Genomic DNA, 23951 nt, shown 5'->3' with positions numbered 1-23951 from the left:
TGGCAGCCATGAATATATACATTTAAAATTTTGATTTCCATAGTCAAAATATGCACATATTAAAAACTGAAAATAAAACGTTTCACACCCCTAAACCCCTTTTATAGGATCAGTTTTTCCAAAGAACATGTCTTAAACCATTGGCTTAAGATGTGCATTTTCCTATGGTAATTTTTCAATTAATAGAGAAGTCTGAAAGAAAAGCCTTCAATAATTAAATGAATACAATTTTAATGGACAAATTCAGACATTAGAACTTATCAAAAAATGTTAAAGACCCTGAGGATGGTGTAGCTGGTCCATGATATAAAGAGAAAACATCATGTTGCATACCATAATTCTATATATTAAAAAACAAATGGATCCTTTTGATTATAAAAATAAAGCCTAGAAAAATGTTCTGCACTAGTGGAGGATATGAAAAAGAGGACACAGTTCTTAATGTGAAGAGAAATGTCCTTCTTGCTAAAGAGCCAAGTCAAAATTCTGATGAAGTATGATATTTATGTTTATTGACTAAAAGAGTGAACATTTCAGAGAATGAAAACACCATTTTACAGCACATGAAGTTCATAATAACAAGAAGAGCATAGAGAGAGGATTTAAAACTCTGAGTCTCATTTTTTCTAATATGTGTTGCTGTTTTACCTAAAGCTGAAGGGGATAGATGGAGTTTGACAGCATAGTCGTATATTGCCTAATGCTTACAGAGGGCTATAGTTCTGGGAGATACATCATTAGCTGATTTCATCATTGTGCAAGCATCTTTGAATGTACTTACACAAACTAAGAGAGCTACAGCATCATTAGGCAATATATTATTATGGAACCACCTACATACAGTTTGCTGTTGACAAAAACATCATTTTGCAGATCATGACTATGGTTTCCTCCTCTAAAGCAGAGTTTCCTACTCCCATTCACAGCTTCAGTGTATATCTGAGCACCATGAGATTATATGTTTTTTTTTCTAGGAAGAGGGTATACAGCTTTCATCTAATTTTCAAAAGAGTGTGTCTTTCCCATAAATAATTAAGGTTAAGAACTACAGAACCCGAAGGATCCTATCTCCAAGAAAATAGTGTGGAGTTGCAGAGTATGTGGTTTGCAAAAACAGAAGTAGAAGCATATTTTGAAGAAGGCAAACTTTTCTTAATGAAAAAGCACTAAATGATAAGGTTTCAAGAGCCGTTTGGTTTCCATGATTGCAAAATGTCACTCTCCGAATTAACATGAGGTTTATGCAGAAGGCAGCTATTATTAAAACAGTATTCAGGCACAAAGTTCTGTGCTGGCTCAGACAAAAAGATGGATCTGGTGTTGCAAGAGTTCACCAAGGAAACTTTTTTAAGTGAAAAAAAAAGGGGGAACATTTTGACCACTCTGGTTTCTGAAACTGACCAAATATTTTAAATCATTCAATTTTTTCTTAACATTTAATTTCTGATGTGCATTATAATACCACCATCTTGTGGAATATAGTAGAAATGCATGATTTTAAGTGTCCTTTCAGTCAGTAGTTCTCAGTGTTCTGTGAACCTCCCTGGGAGTATTTGAGACATATTCAAAAGGTTCTTGAAGTCAAAGCTATTTTTATAATAATACTAATATATTACTTTACTTATTCACTGGTTGTCATTTGTGGCCATGGTGCAAAAGCTATGGTGGGTAAAATTGAAGGCACCTTAGCATGAGTCATGGCTGTAATTCCAAAGTATACTGTTAGTCATTGTATTCTTCGCTGCCATGCATTTGCAGGAAACAAAAAGCCAGCTGAACTTACAAATAACCTTGCTGAAGAAGCTAAAATGATTTAATTTGGGAGTCAGGTTTGCAGGATTCACTGAATAGGAGTTCTCTTTACTGTCAATTTTACTTGCAAGAAATCCCATGGAGAACTAAGGAATCTCAGCAGACATTTTTGACCCTTATGGATAAGAGTCTTGTGCTTCTATCCTCACTTCTTCATCCATTATTTTCATGTTTCAGATTTCTCATGTGTAAAATGAAGGTATTCCTAGGTGTTTCCACACTGAGTAGTCAGGAGATTTGAAACTGCATATAATGGCTTGTGGCTTGTGTCAGTTCTTCTAATGTTCTTTCCCCTTCCTGTGCCAAATGTATCAAAGCATTTTATCTTCATAGTAACTCTATGAAGTTGCTATTATCATACCACTTTTCAGATTGGAAAACTGAGACCAGGAGAGGTCCAAGTTTCTTACCTGAAGTCACACAGCAAAATAGTGGAAAATGAACCCAGGCAATTTCATTCCAGGAGAGAATAAGTCTCTTGCAGTTTTGACTATGGGAAGAACTTGAAGAAAACTGGCCATAAAGAAATGGGAGATGGTTCAGTTAGTTGAGGTCTAGAAATTGATGAACACATGATACTTACAAGAAAGGACAGGGATGATGATTGGGCCTCTGAGAACAATTTATGAAAACTAGATATATCACCTTAAAACAGAATGTGTGTCTCAATACCCAGAAGCACCCCCAAATTTGTAAGTCTTATAACAGAAAACAAAATGGATGGAGTTAATAGAAGTGTTGAACCCAAGAGCCATATCAGTACTGGAAAATTGGCAGAACCAGTACAACATCAGATTTGCCTTGTAAGAGCCGTGGTGCCTAATGCTATCTAAAGAACATATGAAACTCCAATGGCCACCTGAAAGTGTTACAAAAATTAACCAAAAATAAAAACCACAGCACCTCCACCACACAATTCAATTTAAACAATCTTAGTTTTCCACATTAACATTTTTTAGATATGTCTATGGACCTCAAAGTAATGGGAAAAAAAATTCTCATTCAAAAGCAATAAATTCTCATTCATAAGCAATTAACCTGAAGATGTTATAAGTGATATTAATTTTTGTCCATTTGAAATATATAGATTGCACTGTGAAATCTTTTTGTCAAGTGTAACCACTAAAAACGTGGAATCAAGAAGGTATATTTCATTTGAAACCCATCATAATTAGTGAGTCACATCTACCTCAACTCTGAAAACATATATAACTACCTTGATGCTGATTTCATTGCCTGAGGTCTCTGCCTTCTCCCATTTCCACTCTCTGATTTCCTCACTTCCTTCCTGCAACAGGCCTCCAGCTTGGGGTGGCTTGATAGAATAAAAGTTGTAGTCACATCTTGTAGGACTAAGAGAAGTTACACATGAGTGCTTTGTCAGAATTTCTGTTGTTTTTTAAAGGAAAAGTTATCATTTCATTAAAAGTAAATATAAGAGAAAATTCATTTATTGTTGGGTTTTAAGATGTTTTAGTACAAAAACAGCTTTATTAGAAATATTCTCCATACAATTATTTTATTAATATGTATTAATTGTACATATTAACAAAATGATGGCCCCTTCCAAGCCATGCTCCTTTCTCCACTTTGCTTTACTAACACCCCTTGCTAGAGTATAAACTATAACCCTCTCTACTACCTTCTGAAATTGATCTTTACAAAGGAATTCAAGGATTTCCTCATAACTTCTCTCACCCCATCTTTATACAAGAGCTTCTGTTTCCTTCTTTCTCCTGAACTCCCTTCCTGCACTGTCACTACCTAGTACTTTCCATGATAATTCCTTGATTTAGCCAGAAGCCATTTGGTAAGGTTGGAAAGAGACTCTGATCTCTCTAATTTAGTTTTGGAACTAAATTGCTTTATTCTCCACCATCCTGGGAAATCAATATTGTGTCCTCAGGAATGCCACACTTCACTGTCCTCATTGGCTGATATGTTTTTTTCAGCTTGGGCTTTGATATGGTGAAAAGAATAGACACCATGGTTACTCAGACCTGCCAGCTCTCAAAGTCCTTGATGGTTACACCTGGAGAAAAGTCACATTGAGACTTGTAAACACACTTCATTCCACCAAATTAATTTTATTTTTCTATAATTGCTTTTGCTTTTAAAATTTGAAGGAGTTTTAAACAAATAGGACTCTCATTTGGTCATTCTTACAATCCAGTTGGGTATAGATTAGAATCTGACTACTAGAACAAAAAGAACCTTGAATTTGGTATGTACTTTGGCTTTGGTGCTGCTGCTTCTCATTATCTTCAGCAAAGATTAAAAAATAACTCATTGTGCATGATAGATCCCTAATATTGATAGACAGGACTTTCACCTTTCTATTTAGGACCACTAATGCAGAAATGTGGATGCATACTAAAAGTATGTTGTTGCAACAACTAAAAAATAAATAAAATTCCAGGTGGAAAAACAATTAAAAAAAGAAACCATAAAAAAGTATGTCATTGGGGCTGGAGCTGTGGTTCAGCGGTAGTGCACTTGCCTGCCACGTGTGAGGCACTGGGTTTGATTCTCATCACAGCATATAAATAAATATAATAATATAATTAATAATATAATATAACAATATATAATAATTTTATAATAATATAAATATAGAATAACTTTATAATAATATAAAATATAATGATAATAAATATTTTTTAGTTGTTGATAGATAACAACTAAAAAATATTTTTTAAAGTATTATTCTCTTTTATTAAATCCCAACACTTCTATCTTTTTCACATTCTATGTGAGAAAATAAGAAGTATACAAAAAAGCTCCCTTGATACTTACCACAGTATTATGGTTGTCTCAAGAAAAAGTGATGGTGTGATTGAGTTGAAACTGAACCAGCTGGTTTTTTGGGGGAGCAACATTTTTACTCAAAAGAATGACTGACAGAAAAACTATGATTTTCTGACTTGGATATTTGGCAGATATTTTATCTAAAATGGGCCTATCACTTCAAGGAAAACAACTGAGAGCCTTCAAGTGAGAATTAGAATTTTTTATAATTTGCATTTGCTACTGGGAGTTTAACAGCTTCCTAATAACTTTTTAGATGAAATTGTTATGAATAGTAATGACTATTATTTTCTAAATACTATGTAATAAAATATGTCAACATTAAACCAATATTTTAAAATAATCAATTCATGATCTTACAAAATCAAGAATGGGTAAAGGATACATCCAAAGTATAAGACAGACAAATGGATATATATAATAGAGTAGGAAATGTTCTTTGATATCTACATTGTAACTATCCTTTAGAAACTACTGCTTGTCTAGTTTTGATAAGGTATCAGTGAAGAAATACATATACATATCTGAGAAGGTTATTAAATATACCTCCTTTTTACAACTACATACTCATGTGAGGCCAGATTTTTCCTACATCACAACTAAAATAACATATCTTTAAAAACAGGAATGAGAACACAAAATTTCTTTTATTAAACCAGACAGTGAAGACACTTGCAAAAATGTAAAACAATGTCACTCCTCTCCATATTTTTTGTAAATTATTTTTCATAAAATGTGTTATACAGTAATATATAATTATTTTATTATTTTAAAATGCATTATTAGATGATTTTTTGTTTTTAATTTATAATCTGATAAACTTTATCAACATAATCAAAATCCTTTTAAAATCTTTAATAATATTATTGTATAAAGGCAACTTAAGAATAAAAAGTGGAGTGAACCACAGTGGTTGCCATTATACAATAATGCTTTGTGCATTGTGCTTTACAATGTTTTATAAAGTAGATTTTACTAACAGTATTTAACACCCTCTTCTAGACTCCTATATCTCTTTTTAAAATTTTTTTTTATATTTTAGTTGTAGTTGGACACAATACCTTTATTTTATTTATTTATTTCTATGTGGTGCTGAGGATCGAACCCAGGGTCTCCCACGTGCTAGGTGAGCGCTCTACCACCGACTCACAACCCCAGCCCCTGTATCTTCTTTAGCACCACCCTTACAAAACTTTTCTTGTTCTGCTTCATATTCCTGTTACTTGCATCCATGTCATGTTTCTCCCTTTTATTGTTAAACAGAATGTAGCATAAAGTTTGTCTTTCTCATCTTTTAATATCTTGAAACACTATTCAGAGAACTATGTTCGAAGTTATGAAATAATTGAATTAACAATAATAAATAATAATCCATAATAAAACAAATTTTTAATTGGAGATAAATGATCTAACTCTCAAAACCTTCCAGATAATCCATAGGTTCAATAGGAAGTCTCAAGGGAAATAAAACATGAAAAAGAAAACATTGTAACAACACTATCAAGAAACTACATATAATTAGGTTCATTTTACCCACTGATAGCATAGTATAAATTCCTTTGGGGTGCACACAAAATATTCATCACAATACACAATTTCTTGGTCAAAAAATAAAAGCAAATTTAAGACTTCAGTCCAACATATGAGAAGCTGAGAATTTACCACACCTTACTTACAAGTAAAAAAACTAAACAAACTGAAAAACCAGTTCATTTTCTTTCAGGCATCAAAGAAGTGTGATCATAGGGGAAACAACTGCCCCCAAAATTGGAGAGAGAAACAGGTTAATACAGGGAAGAGCCATTAAACAGAGCAAAACCCATGAGCTAAAACCTGCAAAGAAACCATGCCAGAGTAAGAAAACCTGAACTGTAATTTAAAAATTTTTTTGAAGGCTCATTGTAGACAAATGTGAGAGTTAAAAGCTGCAGGTGGATCCAATTAAATGGGGATTTTCACATTTTTATGAGATTTACCACTAGGAGTTCAACCAGGTTCTCACAGTGAATATGAGTAGGATCCCCTCACATTTTCAGCAAAGAAGGGTAAAACGTAACCATTTAAAATATGCCAAAGCATTTTCTTTTCTTTTCTCTTATTTCATTTTGGTACTAGGAATTGAACCCAAGAGTGAGCCACATCCCAGGTCCTTTTTTATATTTTGTTTAGAGATCAGATCTTGCTAAGTTGCTTAGAGCCTCACTGGTTTGCTGAAGCTGGCTTTGAACTCCAGATCCTCCTGCCTCAGCCTCCTGAGCTTCTGGGATCACAGGTATGCGCCACTGTGCCAGGCTATTTTCTTATTCTTAAGCCTGTCCTCAAGGAAAAATATTTTTTACCAGTGCCTAAACTTTTGTAGTTTTATCAGACTGACCTGGGGAAACTCAGTCTATTCCAGAATTCCACAAAGGGGAAGGAAAGGAAATATCCATTCTGCCAAGCTAGCCATTCTGTCCCACCTGGGGAAGGTGAGAAGCACTGGTGAAGTTAAAACTCCAGAGGCACACACTAAAACACTATTTCTAATCCCTCCCACCTGCCCCCCACTCACATACGCACACCTTATCACCTTAAGTGGTGACTTAAGGTCTATTTACTGGAGTTCCTTTTAGCAAGAACATCATGTCCAACTTTCAACAAAAGCTATAATGCATAACAAAATGCAAAAAAAATGAATTTGAAAAGGCAGAGCAAGTATCACAATCAGACTGAGATATGTCAGAAAAATTATCAGATCAGACATTTAAAATAGCTAGGATCTATATGTTAAGAACTCTAAAAGTAGATAACATGAAAGAACAGATGGACAATGTACACAGGGAGATGGAAATTCTGAGTTAGCAATAAGTACTACAGATAAAAACACTAACATAAATGAAGAATGACTTTGGTGAGTTCATTAATAGAATGGATATCAGCTGAAGAAAGTATCTCTGAGTTTGAGAATATGTCAATTGAAACTTACAAAACTGAAAAAGCAAAGGGAGGAAGACTGACAAAAAAACCCAAAATATCCAACAACCAGGGAACAAATACAAAAGGTATGAAATATATATATTGGGGACACCATTAGGAAAAACAAGAACAAAGAAAAATAAATTCTTGAAATAGTAATAACTGAGATTTTCCCCTAATTGTGGTCAGACACCAAATGACAGATCCAGCAATCAATCTCAAACAAGACTAAACAAAATAAATGTCAAAAATTACACCTACAGGGGTTTGGCTATGGCTCATCGGTAGCACACTTGCCTGGCATGTGTGAGGCTCTGGGTTCCATTCTTAGCACCACATATAAATAAAAACAAAATAAAGGTCCAACAACAATTAAAAAAAATTACACCTACACTTATCATATTCAAACTACAGGAATGAAAGATAAGGAAATTTCTTTGAAAGACGACAGAAGGAAAAAATATAGGGGCTGGGGTTATAGCTCAGTGGTGGAGCTCTTACCTCACACATATGAGGCACTGGGTTCAATCTTCAGTACCACATAAAAATAAATAAAGGTATTGTGTCCACCTACAACTAAAAATAAAAAATAAAAAAAATTCTAAAAAGGAAAAAATATACTTACCTAGAGAAGAACAAAGAATTAGATCCAGCTTCTCCTCAGAAACCATGAAAGCAAAAAGAGAATGTAGTGAAATATTTGAAGTGTTGAGAGAGAAAAGTACCAACCCATAATTATGCACCTTGTGAAATTGACCTTCAAAAGTAAGATTTTATGAGGCAAACAAACATTGAGGGAATTTGTTGCCAGTAGACCTGCCTTTCCAGAAATGTGAAAAGAAGGTCTTTACAGAGAAAGAAAAGTATATTGAGTAGAAACTCATATATCCCTAAAGAAAAAAAAGAGCACAAAAGGATAAGACAAAACTTTTATTTTTCTTAATCTTAATTGACTAACATATAATAATTTGTTTAAATGATAATAGTGCTATATTGATTATATATGTTTGTGTGTATCCATGTATATGTAAATATATGTACATTTAAGTATGCCAAAATAAATAACATGTCAATGGTACAAGGAACAAGAGTTATTATATATATATATATATATATATATATATATATATATATATATATAGTTGTTGTTGTTGTTGTTATAAGATAGTTGCACTACCCATGAAGCAGTATAGTATTATGTAAAAGATGACTTTTGTGTAAATTGCATTTGTTGTGTATCGCAAAACATAGGGCAACTGCTAAAAAAATGTTACGATACAGATATGTATCATTGGTATGTCCACAAAATAGATGATTATTTTATAGAGAAAAACGTGTAAGAATTTATTTTTTAAATGGGAATAGATATATTCTATATAAAATAAAAAGATTACTTTTTGTAATCTTGGAATGGACAAGGATTTTCTAACAAAACTGCAGCATCCAGAAGGCCATTGTTATTTTTAGTAATTGGATCATGTGTTGTATTTATTTATATTTTATCTGTATTGCATAATTGTGAGGTTTGATTTGTCATAATCATTAATGTGTATAACAGAATTTGCTCCATTTCAATACCCAGTACCACCCCTCCCCTTCCCTCTACCTTCCCCCAATCATCTACCTGTACTCTGTTGATCTTCCTTCTATTAACGTATTTTTAATCAGTGAACTTTGCATTTACATAGAAGTGAAATTCACTGCAATATATTCATACATGTGCATAGCATAATTTGGTCAGTTTCATCCTGCAGTTCCTTTCCTTTCTCATCTCTTCTCTCTTTGTCTTGTCCTCCTTCCTGTACTTCACTGTTTTCAAAAAGAAATGAATTTGAGTCATATGAATACTCAATTAAAAGCACAAATGTCAGAAAAAAATGGAAAACAAATATAGAAACAAAGAATAAGGAAAAATAGAAAATAGCAACAATTGTAGATATTAATTCAACTCTATCATTAATCACATTAAATAACCAATAATCTAAAACAACTTTAAGTATCCAACAATTGATAACTAGATTAAGAAAAAACAGTGGTGTGTGTTCACTGTGAGATACTATTTGATCACACAAAAATGAAGTCCTGTTAATTTGCAACAACATGGGTAGAACTGGAGATCACCATGTTGAGTGAAATAAGCCAGACACAGTACCATATGATCTCTCACTCATATGTGGAATTAAAAAATAATAATCTCATAGGAGTTGGGAATACAATGGTGGTTGCCAGAAGCCAGGGACATAAGGGTAGGGGATGATGGGGAAAGGTTGATCAATAAGTATTAAATTATAGTTACATTCTTGTGAGCTATTCTTATAAAAGTGAATATAGATAAAAATAATGTGCATTTCAAAAAGCTAGGATTTGTTTGGTGAACAAATTTGTATGGTGAAATTTTTCACCATAAATTAAAAATAAATGTCAGAGAAAACAGATGTTTAACATGATTACACAGTGTATATATGCTAAGTGAAATAAGCCAATCCTCAAAACCAAAGGCAGAATATTTTCTGATATGCGGATGCTACTCACAATTAGGGTGGGGGAGCTAGGGAAGAATAGATTTACTTTTAGATAGGTAAAGGGGAATGAAGGGAGAGGATGGAGATTGGAGATAGGAAGGATAGTAGAATGAATCAGATATAATTACACTATGTACATATATGACTGCACGATCATTGGGATTCTACATTATGTACAATGATAAAAATGAGAACTTATACTCCATTTATGTATGATGTATCATAGTGCATTCTACTGTCATGTATAACGAATTAAAACTAATTTTAAAATAAAAAAACAAATTTTATTTTGTGATGAACCATCATATTGTTTTCCATACTAGCTATACCATTTTATGTTTCCACCAATAATTTGCAAATGTTTCAGTTTTCAATTTTTCCACATCCTTGCATAAACTTTTCTTTTTTCTCTCCTTTTCAAAGATAATAGCCATGCTTATGGGTGTGAAATGGTATAGCCTTCTGGTTTTGATTTATATTTCCCTACCGATTAATGATTTTGAGCAACTTTACCTGTGCATGGTGGTCATTTGCATATCTTTTGGAGATATATCTATTCTAGTCCTTTGCCCATTTTTCTTTTTCTTCTTCTTGTATCAAACTGATTTTCAATAGTTGTAAAAACAATTATTATGAGATCTGCCCTCCTTTTATAAAAAAAAAAAATTATTTGTAGATGAACACAATATCTTTATTTTATTTATTTATATTTATGTGATGCCAAGGATTGATCCCAGTGCCTCGCATATGCTAGGCAAGCACTCTACCTTTGAGCCACAACCCCAGCCCCTGCTCTCCTTCTTTAAAGTATATAATACATTGTCAGTAATAGGTACAATGCTGAGCAGCAGATTGCTAGCTCTTTTTCATCTTCCTTGAATGAAACTCTGTGCCTGTTAGTAAATACACATTTCACCCTCCTTCTAGCCTGCAGTAACCATTCCACTTTGATGCTATGAGTTCAACTATTTTCAATACACCATATAAGCATGCAATATTTTACACTGTCACTAGATAATTCCACTTATCATGATGTCAACATTAATCCATATTAAAACATAGTTCAGAATTTTCTTCTTTGTTAAAGCTGATTTGTTTTCAATTTTATGTATATGCCATATTTTCCTTATCTATTCATCTGTTGATGAAAATTTAGATTGGTTCTATATCTTGGCTGTCTGGAATAGTGTTGCAATGAACATAAGAGTGTTTATATCTCTTCAGTACCCTATTTTCAAATATTTTGGATAACTGGTAGTGGATTTTTGATAAAATTGCAATGAATTGTCATACTACTTTGGATTGCATGAACATTTTAACAATATTGAGTCTTCCAGTCAATGAATACAGTTCCATTTATTGTTTTATTTATTTTCTTCATCACAGTTTTATAGTTTTCAGTATACAAGTCATTAGCCTCCTAAGTTTATTCCTAAAAATTTCATTCTTTATTGTGTTATCATGAATGGAATTATTTTCTAATTTCATATTCACATAGTTCATTCCTAGAGGATAGAAGTGAAACTGATTTTTTAGAATTTTGTCAAATTCTTTCAAGTTTTATTTTCATCTTAATTAGAAAATAATAATTATATATATTTGTGGGGTACAGTGTCATATTTTGATATATATATACATCCTGGAATGTTCAAATAAAGCTAATTAGCATATCCATTACCTCAAACATTTTTTTCATTTTTTGTGATGAGAACATTTAAAACACTCTCTTAGATGTGAGGGAAAGGGTTCACTCATATATAGCTGGTGAGACTGCAAATTGGTGCAATCACACTGGAAAGTAGTATGGAGATTCCTTAGAAGACTTGGAATGGAACCATTTGACCCAGTTACCTTACTTCTCAGTTTATACAAAAAGGACTTACAATCAGCATACCATAGTGAAGCAGCCACATCAATGTTTATGGTAGCTCAGTTCACAATAGCTAAACTGTGGAGCCAACGGAGATGCCCTTCAATAGATGAAGGTAGGGTTGGGGTTGTGGCTCAGTGGTAGAGTGCTTGCCTAGCATGCGTGAGCACTGGGTTCAATCCTCAGCACCATATAAAAATAAACAAATAAAATAAAGGCATTCTGTCCACCTACAACTACAAAAAATTTTTTAAAATAGATGAATGGATAAACAAAGTGGCATATATACATAATGGAATATTACTTAGTCATAAAGAAGAATGAAATTATGGCATTTATTGGTAAACGGATGAAACTAGAAAATATCAAACTAAGTAAAAATAAGCCAGTACCAAAAAAAACAAAACCTGGATGTTCTCTTTGAAATGTGGTTACTAGCCCACAGCAAGGGAGGGTAGGGAGGGGAAGATTAGAAATTCATAATTTGTTCTTTTTGTTTTAGATAATCTGGTGAAACTACCTGAACTATTCGATTCTAATATTTTAGGTTTAGTTTTGGATTAAATGAACAAAAAGCCCCAACAAAAATATAAACATAATAAAAAAGGACATTAGAAAAAAATAACATGGAGTGTTTTCTCCTGAAAGCACTGGAATACAGAATTCCCCTTAATCTTTCACTTTTTTTCCTGTTGGATAATTGGTGACACATAATATATTATTGCATATATATACATATATATGCAATACACATATATATGAATTACAGTAAAATAATTCAATACATGTATACAATTTACTTTTAAATATCTTTATTTGTTTATTAATTTTCATGTGGTGCTGAGGATTTTTTCATGTACTTGTTGATTGATTGTATGTCCTCCTCTGAGAAGTGTCTTTTCAGATCCTTGGCCCATTTGTTGATTGGGTTATTTGTTATCTTATTGTTTAATTTTTTGATTTCTTTGTATACTCTGGATATTAAGGCTCTATCTGAAGTGTGAGGAGTAAAAATTTGTTCCTAGGCTGTAGGCTCCCTATTTACCTCTCTTATTGTTTCTCTTGCTGAGAAAAAAACTTTTTAGTTTGAGTGAGTCCCATTTGTTGATTCTTGTTTTTAACTCTTGTGCTATGGGTATCCTATCAAGGAATTTGGAGCCCGACCCCACAATATGTAGATTAGAGCCAACTTTTTCTTCTATCAGACGCAGAGTCTCTGTTTTGAAATCAAGCTCCTTGATCCATTTTGAGTTAACTTTTGTGCATGGTGAGAGAAAGGGATTCAGATTCATTTTGTTGCATATGGATTTCCAGTTTTCCCAGCACCATTTGTTGAAGATGCTATCATTCCTCCATTGCATGCTTTTAGCGCCTTTATCAAATATAAGATAGTTGTAATTTTGTGGATTGGTCTCTGTGTCCTTTATTCTGTACCATTGGGCCACCCGCCTGTTTTGTTACCAGTACCATGCTGTTTTTGTTACTATTGCTCTGTAGTATAGTTTGAAGTCTGGTATCGCTATACTGCCTGTTCCACTCTTCCTGCTTAGAATTGCTTTTGCTATTCTGGGTCTTTTATTTTTCCAGATGAATTTCATGATTGCTTTATCTATTTCTACAAGAAATGCCTTTGGGATTTTGATTGGCATTGCATTAAACCTATAGAGAACTTTTGGTAATATAGCCATAGAGGCATCAGAAAAATGGTCAAATAAAGAACTCAAGGAATACCTTATACAGATGGAATGGAATCTTAAAGAGGACATGAGACAGCAAATTCAAACAATGAAAGAACGCATTGAAAATGAATTACATAAACAGATAAAAGAAGCAAATAAGCAACTTTGCCAGGAGATAGATATTATAAAAAAAATCAAACAATAATCCTAGAAGTGAAGGAAACTATAAACCAAATTAAAAACTCAAACGAGAGTATCACTAGCAGAGTAGAACAAGTAGAAGTCAGAACGTCAGACAATGAAGACAAAACATATCATCTTGAAAAGAGTCTAGCCAACTCAGAAAGGCTGATAAGAAACCACGAGAAAAACATCCAAGAGATATGGGATAACATAAAAAAAAAAAAAAAAAAAACTTAAGAGTCATTGGGATAGAGGAAGGTATAGAGGTCCAAACCAAGGAAATGAGTAATCTGTTGAATGAAATAATTTTAGAAAACTTTCCAGATATAAAAAAGGAAATGGATGTACAAATTCTAGATGCATACAGGACACCAAGCATACAAAATCACAGTAGACCAACGCCAAGACACATTGTTATGAAGATATCCAATATACAGAACAAAGAGAAAATATTAAAAGCTACAAGAGAAAGGAGGCAGATTACATTCAGGGGTAAACCAACAAGGTTAATGGCTGATTTTTCATCACAGACGCTGAAAGCAAGAAGATCCTGGAACAACGTATTTCAAACACTGAAAGACAATGGATGCCAACCAAGAATTTTATATCCAGCAAAATTAAGCTTCAGGTACAACAACGAAATAAAAATCTTTCAAGATAAACAAAAGTTAAAAGAATTCGCAGCCAGAAAACCAGCATTGCAAAGTATCTTGAGCAAAACACTACACGAGGAAGAAATGAAAAACAACAACCAAAACCAACAGTGGGAAGTACCTCAGTAAAGCGAGGGTGGGGGTAAAAAAAGCTAATCATGGAGAAACAAACCAAATTAAAAAAAAATAATAATAATCAAACATGACTGGAAATACAAACCATATATCAATAGTAACTCTAAACGTTAATGACTTAAACTCACCAATAAAGCGACATAGGCTGGTAACCTAGATTAAAAAAACAAATCCAACAATATGCTGCCTTCAGGAGACACATCTGATTGGAAAAGACATACAAAGGCTGAAGGTGAAAGGTTGGGAAAAATTATACCACACACACAGTCCTCGGAAGCAAGCAGGGGTGGCCATCCTCATATTGAATAAAATTGACTTCAAGACTAAGTTAATCAAAAGGGATAAGGAAGGACATTATATACTGTTAAGTACCCATTTTCAACCTTCCTCTATCTCCCCTATTCCTATAATCTTCCAAACCTCTAGAAACCAAATTTCTACTCTCTGTTTTTATGAAATAAACTCTTTTTTTAACTTCCATATGTGAGTAAGAACATGAAGCATTTGTCTTTCTCTGCCTAGCTTATTTTATTTAATATATTGTTCTCCAAGTTCATCCATGTTGTAGGATGTTGTTTTGAAATTATTCTTCTTAATGTAAGAATTTACAGTTTTAAATTTCCCTCATAACACACTTTTCACTGCACTTTACACATTGTATATGTTGTGCTTTCATTTTGATTTGTCTTAAATATTTTCTGTTTTCCCTTGTGGCTTCCTCTCCAACCTATTATTTGGGCAAAATAATATTGTTTAATTTCCACACATTTGTGAATTTTCCAGTTTTCCTTATGTTATTCATTTCTAGCTTGATTTCACTAAGATCAGTAAAGAAAACTTCATTATTTTTGTCCTTTTAAACTTATTAAAATTAGTTTGAAGTGCTGGGGATGTGGCTCAGTTGGTAGAGTGCTTGCCTCACATGCACAAGGCCCTGGGTTCAATCCCCAGCACCACAAAAACTAAAATAAAATAAAATTAGTTTGATTGTTTAAGATAAGGTCTATCCTGGAGTATGTTACATGTGCACTTGAACAAAATGTAGATATTCTGGTATAGATGGTGAGATCTCTGATAGATGTTTGCTAGGTCCAATTGAGTGATATCAATTTCTCTATTTTCTTATTGATTTTTCTCTCTCAGTGATTTATTATTAAATGCAAAGTATTGAAATGTCTGGCTATTATTGTCACACTATCTTTTTCTCCCTTAAATTCTGTCAATTTTCATTTCAGATATCTTATAGAGTCATGACATTTGGTATGTCTATGTTTTTAAGTGTTATATCTTCTTAGTAAATTGGCCTTTTAATCAATATAATGTCCTTTTTGTCTTATAACAGTTTGACTTAAAATCTATTTTGTCAGATATCAGTATATCCTTACTTGCTCTCCTTTGGGTAATATTTGAAGGAAATACTTTTTAAAATCTCTTCAGTCTAACCTGTCTTTAGATATAGAATGTGTCATATAAATTGATGATGGTTCTTAACGCCCTCTTTCAGTCTATACCTACTGATTGGTTAGATTATCCATTTATATTTAAAGTAATTATTGAAAATATGTACTTTTGCCATCTTGCTATTTTTTCTATATGTCTCCATAGCTTTTTTGTTTTTCAATTCCTCCACAATTGCCTTCCTTTGCATTTATTCAATGTTCTATAATTATATTTTAATTTCCTTTTCATTTCCTTTAGTGTATTTTCTAAAAATATTTTCTTTGCATATACCATGGAGATAATATATAACATATGTTTTAGTTAGTCATTTTGCTGCTGCGACAGAAAGACCTGACAAGAACAATTAGAGGAGGAAACTTTTAATTGGGGCTCCATAGGTGGCCAATTTCATTCCTCATGGCCTCGGTGAGGCAGAACATCATGGTAGAAGTGTATGGCTGAGGACTGCAGGTGGGGATGTGGCACCAGGAAGCAGAGAGAATGACTCCATTCACCAGGTACCAAATATATACCCCAAAGGCATGTACCCAATGCCCCACCTCCTCCAACCACACTCTATCTACCTATAGTTACCAGCCAGTTAATTCCTATCAGGGGATTAATATTTTACCTCTAAACTTTCTTTAATTGTCTCACATATGTGCTTTTTGGGGACATCAGATACCTAAACTTTAATAACATTATAAAGTTGCAACAATCTATTCTGAATTTATACATTCTAATACAATAGCATACAAAATATTATGCATACAAATTCCATTCTCCATTTTATGTTACTGATGTTGCAAGTTAAATTTTTCTACAGTCATTCCTGAGTATCCATTGTCTGTAAAACCCCTTGTAGATATAAAGATGTGTCATGCTCATTTCTCTTATATAAAATGGCAGAATATTTGCAATATAGCTTAAGCACTTTTTACTATATTATTTAAATAATTTCTATATTATTTATAAGTCCTACTGCAATGTAAATGGTGTTATATTAAAACGAGAAAAAATGTACACATGTTCAGTAAATTTTTTCCTAAATATTTTGGAATGCAGTTGGTTGGATCCATGGATGTGGAACTGATGGATATGGAAGACCTACTCTAGTTTCACTATCATTAATATAGATTTATAATTACTATGTATGAAGTTGTCCTTTAAGTCCTAGGAAAAAATTAAAATTGGTTATAAGCCAAAATTACAATAATACTGGTTTTTGCACTTGCCCACATATTTACCTTTACTGGAGATATTTATGTCTTCATTCAGCTATGAGGTACTGAGTAGAATCTTTTTATTTCAACCTGATGAAAGCTGTTTAAAAATTTTTATAGTGAGAGTCCATTTTCTATATACTCATCCTTTTTTTATTATTCTGGATATGTCTTAAATTTTCCCTCTGTTTTTTGAAGGACAATTTCACCAGATATAGAATTATCAATTGGCCATTTTTTCTTTTGTCACTTAAATAATATTTTCCATTGCCTTCTACCCTTCAAAGTTTCTGATAAAATCAGCTCACAAGGGGCTGGGGATATATCTCAGTTGGTCGAGTACTTGCCTCACATACAGAAGGCCCTGGGTTCACACCCTAGCACCACAAAAAAAAATCAGCTCATAATCTCATTGAGTATCTGATTAACATAAAAAGTTGCTTATTTTTCTTCCTGCTTTTAGTAGTTTCATTTGATGATAATGTGTCTTGAATGGTTCTCCATGTATTTATGCTCCTTGGAGTTCAGTAAGCTTCTTGGATTTGTAGATTCATACATTTCCTTAAATTTGGGAAGTTTAACCCATTATTGCCTCAAATAATATATCTACAACATTCTCTCTTTCCTTTCTGTGGGACTATAATTATGTATATTGTTCCACATGATGATGTCCCGTAAGTTGTCAGGCTGTGTTTACATTTCATTTCTTTGTTCTTTTTTATTATAAAGAGTCAAAATTTCAAATATCCTGTTTTCAAATTCACTGATTTTTTTTCTGTCTTCTGAAATATACATTAAATCTCCTCTAGTGATTGTTTTTCTAGTGATTGTTTTTCCAATTTAGTCATTGTATTTTTAGTTCTAGAAATTTTAGTTTTTTAATTCTAGAAAATTTAATTTTAATTCTAGAAATTTTTAGTTCTAGCAAATTCTATTTGCTTCTGCTTTATAATTTGTATCTCATTTCACAAATTATAATTTTGTTCATGTATTATTTTGTGATTTCCTTTAGGTCTTCTAACATAGTTAAGAATGTTGGCATGCTTTTTATTGGAGATATGATATCTGTGCTTCCTCAGGAAGGATTTCTGAATATTTATTTTTTTTTAATAGGCCATGATTTCCTATATTTTGTAGTCTTTATTTTTTGGTTTGTTTTCTGTTTGTTTGCTTTTTTTTCCTCCAAGGCTGGGAATTGAACCCAGGACATTGTGTATGCTATGGACGTGCTCTACCTGCCGAACTACATCCACAGCTCATGCCATAAGATTTTTTTTTTTTTAAATTGGGCATTCACAAAAAACAGCTGCCTCTCCCTAACACTATTCAGGTTCAGTCCTCTGATTGTTAGCTGTGTACTTTTGGGGCCTTGTGATTAGCCTGAGTTGAAGTCTTACACTCTTCTCACTCATTTTCTGAGCTTGTCTGGGATGTGTGTAGATTTTTTAAAAACTTTCCCTATGTACCCTTCTGCTTTTAGATATCTTAATTTCTCAAGGAATATCACTATAGCTTCTTTTTGGAGCCTTCAATTTTTTTTTTTGTATTCCCTCACTCATAATCTCTTTTCATGGATGTTTGCAGGTCTTTACTTCACCTGCCACTTTTATGAGCAGTTCTCTTGACTTTTTTCCAGTACTTTTTCAGCCTGAGTTCAGAGTTTTGTTGCTTTTGGTCAACTGAGACCTGACTTACACAAAATAGATTCTAATCTCTCAGACAGCCCTCATAAAGTTAAAAAAAAAGCAAGTAGCCAGCTCAGGGAAGGAATTTGTAATTGAATTGTTGTATCTTCCAGATCCAGACCACCCTATGATGGGGAGAGCATAGAGTAAAGGAAAGTAACGAATCTAAAAAACGTTTTCTAGGGGCTGGGATTGTAGCTTGGTGGTAGAGCACTTACCTAGCATGTGTGAGGCACTGGGTTCAATTTTCAGCACCACATATAAATAAATTAAATGAAGGTCCATCAACAACTAAAAAAAAATGTTTTCTATAATTTGAATGTGTTTTTTTTTCTTGATTGGTCATTTTCTTGGTTATTATAGGATTTTCACTGTTTTCCAGAGCTCTAACAAAATTATTTTATCCAGTTACTTTTTTCTGATACTGGGGATTGAACTTAGGGATAATTGAACACTGAACCACATCCCCAGCCCTATTTTGTATTTAAATTATTTAGAGACATGATCTCCCTGAGTTGCTTAGCACCTTGCTTTTGCTGAGGCTGGCTTTGAACTCATGGAAGGTTTAATAAAATTGAAAGATATCTAGTCAGACTTACCAAGAAAAGAGAAATAAGATACATTATCAAGATGGGCAGTAGCACATGCCTGTAATCCTAGCAGCTCTGGAGACTGAGACAGGAGGATCTCAAGTTTAAAGCCAGCCTCAGCAACAGCGAGGTGCTAAGCAACTCAGTGAGACCCTGTCTCTAAATAATTTAAATACAAAATAGGACTGGGGATGTGGTTCAGTGTTCAAGTGCCCCTGTGTTTAATCCCCAGTACCTGGAACCTGTTCATGTGACCCTTTTTAGCAAAAGACTATGCAATGTCATTAAGTTAAAGATCTTGAAATCAGCACCAAAAAAAAATAAAATAAAATAAAATATCAAATATCAACAATAGAAGAGGGAATATCCCTTTACTTTCTAGTGAGTTCTAAGAGAATAATTTGAATATGCTACAAAATTTTTACACCTATAAATTAGAAAACTAAGAAGAAATAGATAAATTCCTTAAAAGGCAAGGTTCTGTTAAAAATAATGAAATAGTATTAATAGTTTATATCTATTTTTAAATTGAATTTAAAGTTTAAAAAACCATCCAGGGGCTGGGGCTGTGACTCAGTGGTACAGCATTTGCCTCGCACATATGAGGCACTGATTCAATTCTTAGCACCACATAAAATAATAATAATAATAATAATAATAATAATAATAAATAAAGTTATAAAAAAAAGGTTTTAAAAAAGAATTTCTTTTTAAAAAGGTTTTTAAAACCGTCCAAAAAAGAAATGTCAAGGGAGGACATCAGAACAATGGTAGAATAGAAGGTCTCTCATTCAAATGCCTCCATAGAAGCAATAATTTTGCAACAGATAAAAGTGCACAGATGCACAGATAAAAGTGCATTTTTAGGGGCTGCTGGATTCCAGAAAATAGTAGCAAAACCCTCATACAGCTCAAGAAAAGAAGGCCATTTTCAGAGGCCAACCTTTCCTATGTGAAAGGACAACCAAACATGGTACCAGTTCTGACTCATACATGGCCTTGGCTCATACATGGCCCTCTTGACTGATGAGCTCAGCCACATGTCCATTTGGCCTTGTTTCTAACAACATAACTATCTACCAAGGAACCTATGAGGAGTCACACTCACTTGTGTGTTGGGTGACAGGCCTAACGACCTTTGTTCCAACTATGGACCTTGAAGTAAACCTGTAACTTGGCCACAGCCCTTATTTTTTATTAGTTCTTTTTAGTTATACATGATGGTAGAATCCATTTTGATATATCTTATCCTAATTATTATCCCATTCTTCTTGATGTACACAATAGTGAGATTCACTGTGGTATATTCATATAAGTACATAGGAAAATTATGTCAGATTCATTCTACAGTTTTTCCTTTTCCTATCCCCGCTTCCCTTCATTCCCCTTTATCTAATCCACCAAATTTCTATTCTTCTGAAGCCTCCCTCCACTTATTTTGGTTAGCTTCCACATATCAGTGAAAACATTCAATCTTTGGCTTTTGGGGCCTGGCTTATTTCACATAGCATAATAGTCCCCATATGCATCCATTTACTGGCAAAGGGCATAATTTTTTTCTTCTTTAAGATTGAGTAGTATTCCATTTTGTATATACACCACATTTTCTTTATATATTCATCTGTTGAAGGGCATCTAGGTTCCATAGCTTGGCTATTGTTAATAGAGCTGCTTACAACATTGATGTGGCCACATCACTATACTATGCTGATTTTAGATCTTTTGGAATGGGATAGCTGCATGATACAGTAGTTCCCTTCTAGTTTTTTAAAAATTGTATTTGTTATTTTTAGGTACACATGACAGTAGAATGTATTTTGACATATCATACATACATGGAGTATAACTTCCCATTCTTGTGGTTGTCCATGACATGGAGTTGCACTGGACATGTATTCATATATGAACATAGGAAAGTTATGTCTGATTCATTCTGTCTTTCCTATTTCCATACCATCTCTCTTCATTTCCCTTTGTCTAATCCAATGAGCTTCTATTCTTCCCTCCTACCCCCCACCTTTTTGTGCATTAGCATCCATATACCAGAGAGAACATTTAGCCTCTTGTTTCTTTGAGATTGGCTTATTTCGCTTAGCCTCTAGTTCCATTCATTTACCTGAAAATGCCATGATTTCCTTCTTCTTTATGGCTGAGTAAAATTCTTTTGTGTATATATACACATTTTGTTTATCCATTCATCTATTGAAGGGCACCTAGGTCACTCCATAGCTTACCTATTGAGCTGCTGTGAACATTGATGTGACCACAACACTATAATGTGCTGATTTTAAGTCCTTTGAGCATATGCCAAGGAGTAGTATAAGTGGGTCAAATGGTGGCTCCATTCTACATTTTCTGAGGAAAATCCATAGTGCTTTCCAGAGTGGTTGCACCAATTTGCAGTCCCACCAGCAATGTATGAGTATACTTTTGCCCCCACATGCCTTGCCAACATTTATTGTTACTTGTATTCTTGATTATTGCCATTCTAACTGGAGATTAAATCTCAGTGTAGTTTTCTGTGTTTGTTTGTTTGTTTGATTGATATTTGTGGTGCTGGGGACTGACCAGGGCCTTGTATGTGCAAGGCAAGCACTCTACCAACTGAGCTATATCAGTGTAGTTTGAATTTGCATTTCTCTAATTGGTAGAGATGTTGAACATTTTTCTTATATTTGTTGATCATTTGTATTTCCTCTTTTGAGAAGTGTCTGTTCAGTTCCTTTGCCCATATAAAGATTGAGTTATTTCTGGGTTTTGTTTGTTTGTTTTTGTTTTGTTTGTTTGTGTGTGTGTGTGTGTGTGTATTAAGTTTTTTGAATTCTTTATATACCCTGGAAATTAACATCCTACCTGGACTGCAGGTGACAAAAATTTTCTCCCATTTTGTAGGCCCTCTCTTCATCTTCTTGCTTGTTTCCTTTGCTGTGAAGAAGTTTTTCAGTTTGATGTCATCCCATTTATTCTTTTTAAAAAATATTTAGTTTTACTTGTAATTGGACACAACACCTTTTATTTTATTTTTTTTAATGTGGTGCTGAGGATCAAAACCAGTACCCTGCATGTGCTAAGCAAGCACTCTACTGCTGAGCCACAACCCAAGACCCACCATTTATTGATTCTTGATTTTAATTCTTGCACTTTAGGACTCTTATTAAGGAAGTCAGTACCTGGGCTTACATGTTGGAGTGTTGGCCATACATTTTGTTCTAGTATATGCAGGGTTTCTGGTCAAATTTTTATGTCTTTGATCTCAGCAGCACTTCTTATCTGTAATCTGAAAACAATCCTTCCCAATCATGGACTTTCTAGGAAACATATCACGTATAACCCATACACCTACAGGCAGGCCTACCGTCTCCATCCCACTACAAATCTTGAAAGGGCCCTGTAATTCAAAATTGACATCTTTCAACTAGGGTTTTACAGATGTCCTACCAACCAAGTACCCACCAAAAGACACCTATCAATGTCTATATAAGTAGAGCCACTAACTTCATCCCAACTGCATATCCTGAGAATGCTTGTTACCTAGGTCATTCTACTTAGCCATGGTCCAGTGTGCATGGATATCAGACATACCTCTCTGAAAATCCAGAAGCAACTACAACCCATCTATGCCACCACAGGCAAGCCTAGATTTCTTGACTGTGGACACTAAAGCAGCCCTGTGACTCAGTTCCATGCCTTCTTGGCCATAAACTAGTAAGTCTTGCCTTCCCAGAGCCCCACACAGTTACCCAATGGGAGCCTTTCAAGATTCAAATGAAGCTACAACTGTTCACACACTTGGTAATAGGTCCATCATCTGTGGACTCTGAAGTATGCCCTAATCCCAGCACCATCCCAACTGGCCAAGGTCTTGGAAATAATCTAGCATATTCAGAGACAAGAAAGGACACATGCATGCTTAAACCCCTGGTATTAGTCCTGCCAATTATGGATCCTACTGTGGACTCAGTGAAGCCACATGAAACAGCTCCAACCCCATTTCACTAAGGTCACAGAGGCATTTCCACTATCCCAAGCCCAAGTAGGAAGAGGTGTTTAACTGGAAAACCCAGTCTGTAATGACTAGAAGAAATATATGCGCCTTCAAATGCATGGATACCACTGCAAGGATACCCATATAACAAAAAATCCAGCAAACATTTCACGACTACAGAAAACTAATAAATCTCCAGTAATCTACTACAAAGAAATTGAGATCTATGAGTTACCTGAGAAGAATTCAAGATAATCATCTTAAATAAGCTCAGTGAGATACAAGAGGCAACAGATAGATAACTAAATGAAATTAGAGAAACAATTGCATGAACAAAACTAAAACTCAAGTAAATAAAATTAGAGACTTTACAACTGCCAAATAAATAAAAAAGGAATATGAAAGGACATT

General features: G+C 33.7%; 1 non-coding gene and 1 pseudogene across 1 annotated transcript; both read left to right on the top strand.

Annotated features, from left to right (window-relative positions):
* The first annotated feature begins 395 nt into the window (after window positions 1-395).
* On the top strand, window positions 396-2703 carry LOC124077229 (ubiquitin-conjugating enzyme E2 variant 1-like; annotated as a pseudogene).
* A 12799-nt stretch (window positions 2704-15502) lies between these two features.
* Trnav-cac (transfer RNA valine (anticodon CAC)) lies at window positions 15503-15576 on the top strand. Its single transcript has one exon. It is a non-coding gene; the product is annotated as a tRNA-Val (tRNA).
* The last annotated feature ends 8375 nt before the right edge of the window (window positions 15577-23951 follow it).

The sequence above is a fragment of the Marmota monax genome, unplaced genomic scaffold (genome assembly GCF_021218885.2).
Source record: "Marmota monax isolate L192 unplaced genomic scaffold, Marmota_monax_Labrador192_F-V1.1 WCK01_AAM20220418_F8-fsc00258, whole genome shotgun sequence".
NCBI classification, from domain to species: Eukaryota; Metazoa; Chordata; class Mammalia; order Rodentia; family Sciuridae; genus Marmota; species Marmota monax.
This window is presented reverse-complemented; position numbering and strand designations above follow the sequence as displayed.